The 14,652-nt window shown below is 40.8% G+C and overlaps 1 protein-coding gene across 1 annotated transcript in view; it reads left to right on the top strand.

Moving 5' to 3' along the window:
• The first annotated feature begins 352 nt into the window (after positions 1 to 352).
• Positions 353 to 14,652, top strand: part of KPRP (keratinocyte proline rich protein) — a 24,274-nt gene continuing 9,974 nt past the window's right edge. The window contains exon 1 of the mRNA XM_029949330.1: positions 353 to 366. The gene's annotated coding sequence lies outside the window, so the exon portion shown is untranslated. The remainder of the gene's footprint in view (positions 367 to 14,652) is intronic.

Genomic DNA, 14,652 nt, shown 5'->3' with positions numbered 1-14,652 from the left:
GAGTACATGGTGAAAAGCAGGCACAGGCTGGGAATATTCTAAGTTAGGGAGAAAAGGGCAACAAGAAGATGGCACCATTAAAGAGTAGAGAGAGAGGAGAAGGAAGACACAGTGGTAGGAACAGCATTGACTAAGTGGTCTTCTCTCTTGTCCTGTAACAAGAAGTGTTGTTGTAGATGACAAGTATCCACCCAGAATGTTAATGATGACTAATCCATCACAGTAAGGATTCTCAGTTGTGGTCAGCAATGTTTTCAGGTGGTTCTGAAATGTTTTCCAGGGGTGACTGTAGGGCCAGGCATGAAGACGGTCTGTATCTCTGACTGGGAAAGAACAGAAAGGAAGAGAGAGAGAGCTTTAACTTCGGTAAGTTTCACTTCTCATCCATTTCCAGATTCTGCTTACAGATCTTGCTGACAAAATAGCTTGTCTTGGGTGGGGACTCAGTGCAGGCCAGGATAAAAGACACATCTGTTTGTCACCTGTATGCTGATGGTCAGATGCGTTTTTCCCTAGGTTACTGACTTCCTCCCAAAATGTCTCTTCAGCCAACCCAGTAGTAGTGCCAGGCTCCTCCCAAGTGTCCCCTCAATTGCCCACCCCAGTGCCCACACAGCCTCATGTTTCCTTCCCATCTTTTCCTGCTGTGGCCCCAGCTGCTGGGGTGGTGGCTGCTGGCCAAGCCACCATGGACACTGCAGGTCCGATGACAGAACCAGAGCTCTGATTGCTTGACAGTGGCAATGGCCAACAGTTTGGGACCCAGATGCTGTCACAGTTCTGTGGTTCTGGTTGCTGCTGACCTCCTCAGGAAGACTTCCAACAACCAGAGTCAGAGGAACTGGCCAAGCCTGTCCCTCCTTCCCATTTCCTGTCCTCTGTTTCTTGCAGACTGAGTTCCAGAAGTCTTACAATGGAAACTTCTGTACTTTTCCTTAAATATTTTCTGGTTTCTCTCCATTTGAGTCACAAAATAATAAACCCACCAAGCCTATCTGGCCTCTCACTTTTTTTTCCTGCAGCACTCCAAAGGTGAGACCCAGCCCAGCCCTGCCCTGCCTGGGGACAGAAGCCTGGCTCAGGAGTATGGGTCACCTGGTCAGTCTCTATTCACAGAAGGTCCTTGAAAATATCTCTGTTGAACTTTCCTGTCACAGAAAGGATCAGTTTAGGCTTCCACTTGCCAGTGGAGGGTACATTTGAAATTTCTCCACTATATTTTTAATAAATAGTAACAATGATAATATTTCTAACTCCTCATATTAAGTGATCATTAAATAGTGCTAGTACTATAACCAACAGCAAAAGCCTTAAAGCAAGCTAAATGCATATCAGATAGAAGGTGGATGTGACATGGTCTGCGATTCATTGTCTCAAATGAATGAACTAAAGCAGCACACAACACACAAGTGAAAATAGCAATTCCAAAAAGACTATACATGCAGCATGATACTCTAAGTTTTAAAAAAGCAAAATATATCATTTTTGCTATTGTATATATGTTTGGAAAGAAACTATGTAAAGTGGAAAATGAAATATCAATAAAACCTTTTTTTAAAAATAATAAACATTTTGGTTAGGGAGCAACATGGTGGGCCATGTGGGACAGGGACATGTGGTTATAGGAAGTAAGTTATTGTCAGATCCTTGCTTTCATTTGGGTGGGTTCCCTAGTCTTTTTATATTATTAAAATGAATGAATGAGTGAATGAATGAATGAACAAATGACCAAAGAGATAGACAGGTCAAAAACTAAATAGTGAAGAGGAGGGCAGTGTGTCTGCCTCTCCAGTTCTATACATCTAAAGTCTTGTATTGCCAGAAAGTGTGTCACAGTCACTAATTTATGTAATGTTCTAATTTGATTCTTGATTCCCAATAACTTTATAAATAAGGAAATTGAGGTACAGAGAAATTAAATAACTTGTCCACATTCACACAATAAGGAACAAAGCCAGCTCCTCGACAGTGTCTGAACCTTTTACTCCTGTTCACGTCTCTTTCTCCTCACCTATCCTGGGCAGTCTTAAGTGCTTCTGTGGCTTCAGTTAACACTGTGACTCCGATAACTAAAATGTCTTTCTCAGAGAGCCCTTAATTTACCCCTGAACATAAAACAACCCCTTTGTCTTCATTTCAGACATCACCAACAACTGGTTTCTTATGTGCCCACCTCTTCTGACTTTAATGTGAACTTTGTGATAGTGTGAACCTTGTTATCTTGCCCAGTGCCATTTCTCCAGTATCTAGAATGGACGCGTGAAACATATTTTTTGTCTACATAGCTCCTAGTCAACGTACAAAGTCCATACATTTTCCTGAGCTTCAGACTGATTCATTTGGGTGCCTTGTCATTTTTACCAATCAAGGGCACCATTCTCATTTCAAATTAAAAATTTACAATATAAAAATCATCCCTCAGCTACCCATTGATCTCTGTTGATTTCAACTCAGAGAATAGCATCACCATCTGCCCAGTTCAAAACTTGAAGACATCCTGTATTGTTGTCTCTTTTGTGCCCCTTCCCTTTCTTGGGTATTCATTGGCCAGTAACAGGTGGAAGTTTCACTAAATCAAATGACACTCTGGCAAATGTGTAAGAATGCTTCTTGTGTTATGATGATTAATTCCATTTCAGTTGGTCATTTTAAGTGATTTTTTTACACTGCTGAAAGTGATCTTTCATTGGTAATACATATGAATTAAAGACCTATAAACTATTTAAATGCAATTCTGATTGTATGATGTTGAAGTAAGTCACTGTCTTCTCTGTGTTCAGGGTAGTATTCTGCCAGAAAGGACTAAATAATTACATAACTCATAGGGTTGTTGTAAGGATTAAATGAGTTACTATGTGAAACTAGCTCTCATGTGACACAAAACTTGTCAAGAACACATTTATTTCACAGATAACAGTTCTTCTGCAGCCCCACTGTGATCAAACTTACCTTCATCATTAATGTCAGAATCATCACTATGATATGGTTACTCCCATCAATGAGCTTGGTCCTTTGAACCAACCTCCATAAATACTTAGCCCACGTTATTCTTTTCTTTCCTGAGTTTCTTTTCTTTCTTTCTTGCAATCAGTTCTTCACATTGCACACTTAGTTGGATACTGTCCTAATGGACTTTAAATTTTTGTTTTGGCAAATCTCAAGAAATGGTGATTATTTCATCTCTGGCCTTGTTTTTTACTTCCTAATTGTTTACCACTTTATATGGCCATTCATTGACAGAAAGATTAAGGAATGATTTGTTTAAACATTTCCTCTGAAATTAGTCTCTCTGAGGTTATTTTTTAATGTTTATTTTTCAGAGAGAGAGAGAGAGAGCAGGAGCAGGAGAGAGGCAGAGAGACAGGGAAACACAGAATCCAAAGCAGGCTTCAGGCTCTGAGCTGTCAGCACAGAGACAAATGTGGGGCTCGAACTCACAAACTGTGAGATCATGACCTGAGCTGAAGTCAAACGTTTAACTGACTGAGCCACTCAGGCTCCCCTCTGAGGTCACTACTGATGTCCTAACAGCCAAATGGAATGGTGTCGTAGCCCGGAGGCCGGGTCTGGCTTGTCCGCCCCGTCCGCTGCTTCCATCCCAAACTGGGGCGGCACTTGCGGGTGCCGCGGTGCGCTAGCTCGCCAGGTCTAGGCGCGCTCGTCCTGGCTTTGAGCGCGCCTCCGTCGCGGATCCTCCTGAGGGAGGGAGAGAAAAAGGGCAGGAGGGAGAGGGAGACGCAGAGAGTAAAGACACAACTCATGGTTTTCTATCAGGCGAAAGAGAGAGAGCTTTATTAAGAAAACTCTTATAAAGGTTTGAAGGCGGGAAAACAAAGCAGCTGACCAAGGTCAGTTACCAGGTAAACAGAGTCAAATGAATATCAAAAGAAACGCCCAGGTTTGCCTCAGCAATGCTGGGAAGGGGGGAGTTCGCACTGAATAATCCAAAATACGGTTTTGATCTTTTGTGCACCTTGGCCACTCCAGTCTGGCCCAGCATGACAGACGCCAAAGTTATTTTGACCAGGAAATGGCAGTCTCCAGCCTCTAGATGCAAATCTTGTTTGCTGGTTCACTCTCCGGAGAGTGATAATCCTTGCCTGAGGCAGACAAAAAACTTGGCGGCCCGGCCCCGACAGAATGGGGCAGTTTGCAATGATTATTACCTTCTTTTTAGGATTCTTCCTTTGTATAATGAAACCTTCCCCCACCCCCTCTTAGGCTAGTACTGACCATTCTTATGCTATCCATTCTATTTTCTTGCCTGATGTCCATCAAAGAAGTCTTGGAGTCTCTGGTTCTCTTTGATCTCCAAAGCATGATTACCTCATTTATGCCATATCATCAACCAGACATATGTCCCTTTTCAGTCATGTTACACACCTTCCCCTAAGATATAACAGCATCCAGGGCTTCTGTCTAACAGAGACGTCATGTGTGCCCTTGTCTGTCTTCCACAGTGACTTGAGATGGTCTCCAAGGCAGGAATAATTATTCTTCTATGTTGAGCACTTTAGTAGAGAGCTCCCTCCAATGTACAACATATATCTCTGCCTAGTTAGGTGTACTCGTCTCTAATTTCAGATGTGCCAATAGGCAAAGCATGAATTTTCATATCTGAGTTTTCCCTACCCTCATATGTGGCCTTGAAACAAAGCCCAGTGGAATCTCACATGGCCAGGAGGCAGAGTTGTCACTTACTTATCACCTCCCCTTCCAATCTCCTATGGATTCTCATATCACTGCTCTCTACCATGATCCCACAGTGATCCCTTTTCTGGTCAGTGACCTGAGCGTCATTCCCTTGACTGACCTGCTCACATACACCCACATCCCGTCTGATTTTTATTCTGGTTGGCCTGTGCTCTAATAAAAGTTGGCTTAATAATAGTACTATTTCTGAGGTACTGATAGATTATGAGATTCATGGTCAGTCACATTTGACGCAGTGTGTACCCTCCCTCGGAAGACTTCTCCAGCCCAAAGAAAGGAATCCTTAGACCCAAACCTTTCCACATACATTCTCAAAGCCAGATCCTCCTTAATTCTCTCAATCAGTGATATTAACTCATTTCTTCCTTACATCGACCATTTTTGTGAGAATTCAGTGGGACTCCTGGGAGGATGGAGAAGAGTAAAAGACCAGTACAGATTCCGCCTCCGGTGGGCTCTCCATCTGGAAAAGCAGAGAGACATGTCAGTGGACACAGCACTATTCTGAGGGAAGAGCTGTTAGGGAGCCCACTAGGTTAAAGGGCCCTCCCGCTTACAGCACACAGTAAACTGCTTTAGAGTGCACTGTGTCCAGATACATCGTTAAGGAAACTGATCTTTATGATGAGAGCATCTTATAATCTGACCTCAAAACAGACAACACTACTTATTGCCTTAATGAAGGAGCGAATATATGAAGGTCAAAAGGCTGGCCTGCAGCAGCCTTGGTGACAGATACCTGGCAGCCTTTGGCTTCTGAGATCCCTCTTGGTCCTATGCCCAGACATCCTGGACCCCCTGGGCTGGGAGTATGAGGAACATCACTTCATCCCAAGTGTGAAAGTGAGTTCCAAGCTTTTGCCACAGCTCTGGGGGCTGCTGCTGACCTGGGTCTCATCTAGAGGAGCAGCCATGAGAGGGCAAGTAAGATGGACCTCCACTTGAAGCTTTCTCTCCCCTTCCCTTTTCTTCTGTTCTGTAGTTTGAGATGCTACAATGAAGTCTCTCTCATCCCTGTGCTCCTCCAAACTCCCCATCCCAGGCACTTTTCTGTGGAACCAGCATTCCACATGGGGCCCATTCCCACCATGGGAGAAAATAAAGTTTCCCCTCCCAGCACCCCTGCTCCTTGCCCTGACAACCCCTTGGTATCCCCTCCCAGCACCCCAGCCCCACCAGTGTGATCGGAGTTTCTCCAGGCAAAGCTGTCCAGTTCAGGTTCTGAACACCCCAGTCAGAGCACTGCATTGTCCAGACAACCCTCTGGGACAAAGATCCAGACCAATATAGTGACTTTGTCCCTTAATCTGGAAAAGAGAACGTCTTCCCTTCTGTCAGTCTTAGGTTTGGAGACCAGAAGGTCAACACTTGTGTAGGGTAGTATTTCTTACATTTCTTGTGATTTATGTTAATTTAAAGATTGTTCATAATAGGTATCACATTTTATTTTTGTAACATTCTTTGGTAAATCAACAAGAGAAACACAACCAACAGCGTCAAGATATGAAGATCCAGAAATTCAAGGGGGCCACAGGAGGGGACATGTGAGGGCTGAGACCATGGCATACAGCCCCAGTTCTTACTCTTAATTATTTCTAAAGTCACACGACCAGGCTATATGATTTCACACTCCAAATAATTTTGGCTCATTGCAAACTGTTTCAGAAATGATTGTTTTTTCATTAGGTGATCAGCGTGATGTAATAAAAATGGCTGTAATGTTAAGTAATAATAATAATGTAATGGTGATAATCATGATAATTGTGTTTATTGAGAGCCTATTCATGGCTTGATTCGTCACATACCTTTATTTAGACTTTACAACCAGCTATGAGACAGATTGTTTACATTTTACACATGATGAAATTAACCAAAGCTGAGAGTAAGTGACTTGCTTCCACACAGCTGCTTGAAGGGACAGCCACAGGATAAGCCCAAGCACGTCTGCTCCTAGAGACCTTGCCATTTTCCTGGGGCGCTCAGTCTCCTGACTGGTTTTACTTCTTGAGATCCAACGACATAAGTGTGGATTGTGTCCTAGGGTGCCTAATACTAGTGCAGAATCAACAATCTATCTCCTGGGTTACGACAGATAGTTCTCACATCTGTGTCCCTGCTTCTGCTCCAGCAACCTCCACACCACCCCTTGCAGAGCACCCGGAACCTGATCTTGCCACACTTTTGCTCAGAACTGTCGTTTGCCCTTTGAGGATGTACCCCTGGTGGCCCTTCCTCCTGCCCATACTCACTGGCAGCTTTAGGTTCTGCGAATGTGCCACTAGCCCTCCTGCTTTGTCCTTGCTGTCTCTTCACACCTGCTGCTTTCTCATTCTAGCGCGCGCTTCATGCTCTGGCGCTCCTTCCTTGTTTTTGTATCTCAGCCCCGTGTTGTTTAACTCAGAAAAGGCGTTCCTGGCCTCCCAACAGCTCTCATGCTCTCTGAACCTCTCTTGTCAAATGCTGACCAGAAATGTGGCCCTTTGTCTTTCCATTTGACCAAGAGCTTTCTAAGAACAGGGACTATGTTCCTTTGTTTGTTTATCCTACCACTGTATTGCCAGCGGGTGGCACAATGCTTTGTACCTAGTGAATACTGACTAGCTGAGCAAGTGCATGCATGGGAGAATGAATGAATCAGTATCACCATCATTAACACCATCATCTCTTCAATCTGTGTTAGTTTTGAAATATCTTTTTAACTTGCTCCAGTCCCTGGGACATACATACGCTGAAATATATTTGTAGTCTATCAGAAATTGAAATTATGCTGGGCAACCTGTATTTTTATTTGATGAATATGGCAACTCTATCACAGACACTTGCTTTTTTGTGCTGTGGGCCACTCGGTTTCATGCTTGGAAGTTCACAGTCCCATTCTCCCATGGGTGATTTATTATGTGTGGCTTTTTCTCCAGAGAGAAAAAGTAAAGTCTTTGGAAAGCAGTTGCTCCTGGTTCTTTTTTCTTTAAGTATCCCCCTTCCAGCCCCTTACCCTGTATTTACATCTATCAGAGTCCTTACTCATCACCCTGCATTGCAAATGTCTCTTTATCTGTGTGTTTTCTTTATTAGACTGTAAGATCCTCAAGGGCAGAGGCTATGAGTAGCTACACAGAGAGTGTTTGTTGAGTGAATCGATGATGATTATTCTTAATCCAAGTCTAGGAATCCAATAGGTGATCTATAAATACTTGTTGAGTGCACCATATTTAATAAGCTCCACTTCATGAACTAAGATCACATCCTTGAAATGCTTGAAATAATGATTGTTAATAAGGAAGATATAAAAAAGCAGTCAGCACCGAGAAGAATACATACACTATTTCCTTGGATTACAGGTCAACTTCTAGTCAGTCTGGGGTGTTCCTAAGATGCTTGGGGAATATTCCTGACTGAGGTTCAAGCACAGGTTGACCCCTGGAGATATATTTTAGGAGGTATCATATATAGCAGGAGGACAGGATCTCAAAAAGCCTGTGATTCTATGTTTCATGAATGTGATTCATTTTAAAAATTTTTTTCTTTTATAGTTTATTGTCAAGTTGGTTTCCATATAACACTCAGTGCTCATCCCAACAAGTGCCCTCCTCCATGCCCATCACCAATTTTCCCCTCTCCCCCACCTCCATCAATCCTCTGTTTGTTTCAGTATTTAAGAGTCTCTTATGGTTTGCCTCCCTCCCTTCCCTTAACTATTTTTCCCCTCCCCCTCTACCATGGTCCTCTGTTAAGTTTCTCCTGATCTACATATGAGTGAAAACATATGATATCTGTCTTTCTCTGCCTGACTTATTTCACTTAGCATAATACCCTCGAGTTCCATCCACTTTCCTACAAATGGCCAGATTTCATTCTTTCTCATTGCCATGTAGTATTCCATTGTATATATATACCACATCTTCTTGATCCATTCATCAGGTGATGGACATTTAGGCTCTTTCCATGATTGGGCTATTGTTGAAAGTGCTGCTATGAACATTCGGGTACATGTGCGTCTATGCATCAGCACTTCTGTATCCTTTGGGTAAATTCCTAGCATTGCTATTGCTGGGTCATAGGGGAGTTCTGTTTAATTTTTTGAGGAACCTCCACACTGTTTTCCAGAGCTGCTGCACCAGTTTACATTCCCACCAACAGTGGAGGAGGGTGCCCGTCTCTCCACACCCTCGCCAGCATCTATAGTCTCTTGATTTGTTCATTTTAGCCACTCTGACTGGTGTGAGGTGGTACCTCAGTGTGGCATTGATTTGTGTTTCCCTGATGATGAGTGATGTTGAGCATCGTTTCATGTGCCTGTTGGCCATCTGGATGTCCTCTTTGGAGAAGTGTCTGTTCATGTCTTCTGCCCATTTTTTCACTGAATTATTTGTTTTTTGGGTGTGGAGTTTGGTGAGTTCCTTGTAGATTTTGGATACTAGCCCTTTATCTGATACGTCATTTGCAACTATCTTTTCCCATTCTGTCGGTTGCTTATTAGTTTTGTTTCCTTTGCAGTGCAGAAGCTTTTTATCTTGATGGAGTCCCAATAGTTTATTTTTGCTCTTGATTCCTTTGCTTTTGGAGATGTGTCGAGTAAAAAGTTGCTGTGGTTGAGGTCAAGGAGGTTGTTTCCTGCTTTCTCTTCTAGGGTTTTGATGGTTTTCTGTCTCATATTCAGGTCCTTCATCCATTTTGAGTTAATTTTTGTGGATGGTGTAAGAAAGTGGTCTAGTTTCATTCTCCTGCATGTTGCTGTCCAGCTCTCCCAGTACCATCTGTTAAAGAGGCTGTCTTTTTTCTATTGGATACTCTTCCCTGTTTTGTCAAAGATTAATTGGTCATACATTTGTGGGTCCATTTCTGGATTCCCTATTCCTTTGGTGTATGTGTCTGTTTTTGTGCCATTCATGAATGTGATTTAGATTTTACCAAGATTTAGGGATATCTGTGTGTGTGTGTGTGTGTGTTGTGTGTGTGTGTTTATAATATATATGTATATGTATATGCATACACATATACTCATGTAAATATATAGGTTTTATCTTTATTGAGATATTCTTCACATACCATATAGTTTGTCCATTTAAAGTGTACAATTTAATGTTTTTACTATATTCACAGAGTTGTTGGAACTATCACTGCAATCTAATTTTAGAATATTTCATCACCCCAAAATGAAATGCTATGAAATCGTGAAACCATTAGCAGTCACACCCCATGCCCCAAGCCCTTCTTTCTGTTCCCACTGATTTACCTATTCTGAAAACTTTATAGAAATGAATCATATAGTATGTGGTCTTTTGTGATTGGCATCTTTCATTTAGCTTAAAGTTTACAAGGTTTATCCGTGGTGTAGCATGTATCAGAACTTCACTTTTTAATAGTAAATAAATGCTTCATTGTGTTAGTGTATCACATTGTTGTCACGGTGTGGCTGTTGTGAATAATGCAGCTACAACACATTCATATGCAAGTTATTGAGTGGATGAGTATTTTCATTTCGCTTGTGATATTTTCATTTTGGTAGAACTTGGTTTGGTGGATCACATGGTTACTCTGTTTCACTTGAGGAATTGCATTCCCATGTACATTCTCACCAACAAGGTATTGAGGGTTTCAGTTTCTCCATCTCTTGCCTGACACTTGTTATTACCTATTTTTTTTTATTATACTCATGCTAGTGATTACAAAGTGGTATGTCATTGAGGGTTTGATATGCATTTCCTTGATTACCTATGACATTGAACATATTTTCATGTGCTTCTTGGTGATTTGTGTATCTTCTTTGGAGAAAAATTTGTTCAAATTCATTGTCCATTTTTAAATTGTAATACCTTTTTATGATTTAATTGTAAGTGTTCTTTATATGTTTTAGGTACAAGTCCATTTTAACATGATTTGCAAATATTTTCTTGTATTCTGTGGGTTGTTTTCACTTTTTTTAAGGTTTAAAAAGTTTTTTTTTAATTTGAGTATAGTTAACACACAGTGTTACATTAGTTTCATATGTCCAATATAACGGTTCAGTATCTCTTATACCTTATGCTATGCTCACCACAAGTGTAGCTACCATCTGTCACCATACAACACCATTACAATATCATTCACTATATTCTCAGTGCTGTACCTTTCATCCCTGTGACTTATTCATTGCATAACTGGAAGCCTAATCTTCCCACTTCTTTTCTCCTATTTTGCCCATCCCCTCTGTCCTTCTCTTTGACAGCCATCAATTTGTTCTCTGTATTTATACATCTGATTCTGCTTTTTGTTTTTTGTTTATTTGTTTGTTTTTTAGATATCACATATGAGTGAAATTATATGGTATTTGTCTTAGTCTGACTTATTTCATTTAGCATGTCTATGTCCATCCATGGTATCACAAATGGCAATATCTCATCTTATTTATGGTTGTATAAAATTCTATTGCATATATACATTTCATCACACACATACACATGCACACACACATATGTAATCTTTATCCATTCATCTATTGATGAACACTTAGGTTGTTTCCATATCTTGGTTATTGCCAATAATGCTGCAATAAACATAGTGATGAATATATGTTTTCAAATTGGTGTTTTCATTTCCTATGAGCATCTTTTCACTTTCTTAATGATATTATTTTGCAGCAAAAAGTTTTTAATTTTTATGAAGCCTAATTTGTTTTTTCTTTTGTTGCTTCTGCTTTTGGTGTCATATCTAAGAAATTATGACTAATTTACTTCTGTTTTCCACAGAGAATTTCATAGTTTTAGCCTTTGGGTCTTAATCTACTTTGAGTTAATTTTTATTACAGTATGAGGGATAATATATTCTCATCTTAATTTCACCTGTATACTCTTATGAACAATATATATGGTCCTATTATATAAATTTATCTTCTTGTCTTTCTGTATACATATCTAATGCTGACACTATTATCACAGCTTTATATTTATCTTTCTTTCAGTGTTCTGCCTTGGTCCATAATTTTATCTCTTTTTCTCTTTCTTTTTCTCCTTCTAACTCTATTTCTATCTCTATAATGTGAATCTAATATTAAGAACAGACGTACCCAAAATTTATCTAGTCCAAGTGAGACCTAGAGAATTTACGTGATTTTGCTGGAGACCGTAGTTTTTCATGTTTTCTTTGTGTTAATAAAAGAGATTTATAATGAATAAAGGAAGTTTATAGTAATAAGTTAAACTCACGATTAAATTTAGACAAAAATATATATAAAATAAGGTATCAAGTCTCTCAACTATAAGGTAGCTTATCTTTGAAACCCACAGCAAACAAATAATTCAAACATGAAAAGTGAATCTATATCTTTATATTCAACTTAATAAGTGAAATCTCATCTTCTTTCTAGCCGACATATATCTGCTGAAGTCTTTCTTTGTATCCTATCAGGCAACCAACTCTTTTAATTGACCCCTAGGACTTATTACTAGACTGATTTTCATCATATCATTCAACAAACATTTAAGGGGAACTTCCTAGGAATGTGGCTTTCTGCTAGATACAGTCTTTTGCCACCAAGATGCTCATCATCTAATGAAGAAACCAGACACATTAGTAAGGAAGTGCAGTACTTGTAGGTTCCATAAAAGAATAATTCTGGGGCCCCAGAGTAGCTTGTTTTATCTGAGATGATAGAGACCTTGGAGTTGAGCTAACTGTGATGCAAATCCTAGCAGATATCTGGCACACATGGGTGTAGGGGTGGATAGGGAGAGAGGGGTAAGAGACAGTGATCTGAGCAGTGTAAAGAATTCTGAGAGGGGCGCCTGGGTGGCTCAGTCGGTTAAGCCTCCAACTTTGGCTCAGGTCAGATCTCACGTCTGTGGGTTCGAGCCCCACGTCGGGCTCTGTGCTGACAGCTAGCTCAGAGCCTGGAACCTGCTTCCGGTTCTGTGTCTCCTTCTCTCTCTGCCCCCCCCCCCCCCGCTCATGCTCTGTCTCGCTCTGTATCAAAAATAAATAAAACATTTAAAAAAAAAAGAATTCTGAGAAAAGGCATTTGACATGAAGCACCAGCCCTCATTGGGAGCACATAACTGAAGATCAGGATATAGCAAAACAAATCTATAACCAAAGACAGATTGGTGTTTGATGTATCTTTGCAGGAAGCCCCTTTTATACTTCTTTAAATAAATGGATATTGATAACCTAGTGATGCTACACTGATTACAGCATCTGATGAAGCAGGACTGTCCATTCACCATGGTGATGATTGTCTGAGTTTTCCTTGATTAAAAGAGTAGTTGGTTTAGTTCTGCACTAGACTCAGTGTATTACTGTTTGATGGTATGAGTGTTAGAAGATAGTCAGTAGCCCTTTCAGAGGGCCCAAATTCTCTGTATAAGCAGGAGTATGATTTGCCTAGCCTAGTTTTTATCCTTCCTAGGAAACATGCATATATTACTATTTAACTTATTTGAGGCTACATTATCAAATTTGCAAAATGTTAAATTACATAAATAACTCTACTTTGGGTCTCATACCCACTTCCTGTTTTCTACAAATTCTCCATTCATGCATTTCCAACTCCAGCCTCTATCTATGTCCTTCTACATCTCCATATCTCTTTGTATGTCCATTTGGTATTTCCAATCACCATTCCTCTTGTGCTTGCTTCCTCTTATCTTTAATGCCTCCGTCGAGGGTAGTTGCAAACAGAACTGGGGAGCTCTTCTGCTCCGTTTAGTATTTTTTTAAATGTTTTACTTATTTTTGATACAGAGACAGACAGAGCATGGGAGGGGGAGGGGCAGAGAGAGAAGGAAACACAGAATCGGAAGCAGGCTCCAGGCTCTGAGCTGTCAGCACAGAGCCCTACGAGGGGCTTGAACCCATGAATGTGAGATCAAGACCTGAGCTGAAGTCGGAAGCTTAACCGACTGAGCCACCCAGGTGCCCCTGCTCTGTTTAGTATTAAGTTGGTTTTTTTGTTGTTGTTGTTCTTCCTGGTGCAGGGAGGTGTCCTTGTTTCTTCATCTATTAAGCAGCCATTTGGTGACAATCTGTGATAGCACTTTGAGCCTTTACCTAGTTGATATATAGGTACTATGTGGTTTAAATATGCATCTGACCCACTGAAACTGGGCTTAGGGAGGACAACTCAATTGCACCCTGGTGGTAGGATAAAACTCTGATTACTCCAATTCTTGAGGGTAGAGGTCACAAGATACTAAGAATTCACATGGAAAGACTGAAAGATATGTGAGAGACAAATATTGCCTCCATTTCAGGTATGAGCCCTGGTACCTCTGGCTTTTATAGCGATGGGAGGGAACGCAAATGAAAAGAAGAATGTGAATGATACAAAGGAGAAGTTTTATTGAATCAGTTAAAAAACATACATCTTGATAGTTTTTCGTGCCATCGTAAATGGGATTAGTTTCTTGATTTCTCTTTTGGCTGCTTCATTTTTGGTGTATAGGAATGCAACTGATTTCTGTACATTGATTTTCTACCCTGCGACTTTACTGAATTCATTGATCAGTTCTAGAAGGCTTCTGGTGGAGTCGATTGGGTTTTCCATGTAGAGTATCATGTCATCTACAAAAAGTGAAAGTTTGACGTCTTCTTTGCCAATTCTGATGTCTTTGATTTCCTTTTGTTGTCTGATTGCTGATGCTAGGACTTCCAGCACTATGTTAAACAGCAGTGGTGAGAGTGGACACCCCTGTCATGTTCTTGATCTCAGGGGGAAAGCTCTCAGTTTTTCCCCATTGAGGATAATATTGGCTGTGGGCTTTTCATAAACTGCTTTTATAATGTTTAGGTTGCTGAGGATGTGGAGAAACGGGCACCCTCCTACACTGTTGGTGGCAATGTAAACTGGTGCAGCTGCTCTGGAAAACAGTGTGGAGGTTCCTCAAAAAAACTATCCATAGAACTCCCTTATGACCCAGCAATAGCACTGCTAGGGATTTACCCAAGGGATACAGAAGTGCTGATGCA

This window comes from Suricata suricatta, chromosome 8, assembly GCF_006229205.1.
Source record: "Suricata suricatta isolate VVHF042 chromosome 8, meerkat_22Aug2017_6uvM2_HiC, whole genome shotgun sequence".
Lineage (NCBI taxonomy): Eukaryota > Metazoa > Chordata > Mammalia > Carnivora > Herpestidae > Suricata > Suricata suricatta.
Note: the sequence above shows the minus strand (reverse complement) of the source record. Positions and strands in the feature narration are given on the sequence as shown.